This window comes from Rhinopithecus bieti, unplaced genomic scaffold (assembly GCF_001698545.2).
Source record: "Rhinopithecus bieti isolate Rb0 unplaced genomic scaffold, ASM169854v2 scaffold_21891, whole genome shotgun sequence".
Classification (NCBI taxonomy): Eukaryota; Metazoa; Chordata; class Mammalia; order Primates; family Cercopithecidae; genus Rhinopithecus; species Rhinopithecus bieti.
The window spans coordinates 404280-405679 of record NW_016810869.1 but is presented as its reverse complement, the minus strand read 5'-3'; positions in this window follow the sequence as shown (position 1 = coordinate 405679).

Genomic DNA, 1400 nt, shown 5'->3' with positions numbered 1-1400 from the left:
GATGGCATGATTGTATACTTAGAAAACCCCATCATCTCAGCCCAAAATCTCCTTAAGCTGATAAGCAACTTCAGCCAAGTTCTCAGGATACAAAATCAATGTGCAAAAGTCACAAACATTCTTATACACCAATAACACACAAACAGAGAGTCAAACCATGAGTGAACTCCCATTCACTGTTGCTTCAAAGAGAATAAAATAGCTAGAAATCCAACTTACAAGGGATGTGAAGGACCTCTTCAAGGAGAACTACAAACTATTGCCCAATGAAATAAAAGAGGACACAAATAAATGGAAGAACATTCCATGTTCATGGATAGGAAGAATCAGTATTGTGAAAATGGCCATACTGCTCAAGGTAATTTAGAGATTCAGTGCCATCCCCATTAAACTACCAATGACTTTCTTCACAGAATTGGAAAAAAAAACAAAAACAAAAACAAACAAACAAACAAACAAAAAAAAAACACTTTAAAGTTTATATGGAACCAAAAAAGAGTCTGCATTGCAAAGACAATCCTAAGGCAAAAGAACAAAGCTGGGGGCATCATGCTACCAGACTTCAAACTATACTACAAGGCTACAGTAATCAAAACAGCATGGTACTGGTATCAAAACAGAGATATAGACCAATGCAACAGAACAGAGCCCTCAGAAATAACACCACACATCTACAACCATCTGATCTTTGACAAACCTGACAAAAACAAGAAATGGGGAAAGGATTCCCTATTTAATAAAATGGTGCTGGCAAAACTGGCTAGCCATAAGTAGAAAGCTAAACTGGATCCCTTCCTTACACCTTATACAAAAATTAATTTGAAATGGATTAAAGACTTAAATGTTAGACCTAAAACCATAAAAATCATAGAAGAAAAATCTAGGCAATACCATTCAGGATATAGGCATGGGCAAGGACTTCATGTCTAAAACACCAAAAGCAATGGTAACAAAAGCCAAAATTGACAAATGGGATCTAATTAACCTAAAGAGCTTCTGCACAGCAAAAGAAACGACCATCACAGTGAACAGGCAGCCTACAGAATGGGAGAAAATTTTTCTATCTACTCATCTGACAAAGGGCTAATATCCAGAACCTATAAAGAACTCAAACAAATTTACAAGAAAAAAACAAAGAACTCCATCAAAAAGTGGGCGAAGGATATGAACAGACACTTCTCAAAAGAAGACGTTTATGCAGCCAACAGACACATGAAAAAAATGCTCATCATCACTCACCATCAGAGAAATGCAAACCAAAACCACAATGAGATACCATCTAACATCAGTTAGAATGGTGATCATTAAAAAGTCAGGAAACAACAGGTGCTGGAGAGGATGTGGAGAAATAGGAACACTTTTACACTGTTGGTGGGACTGTAAACTAGTTCAACCATTGA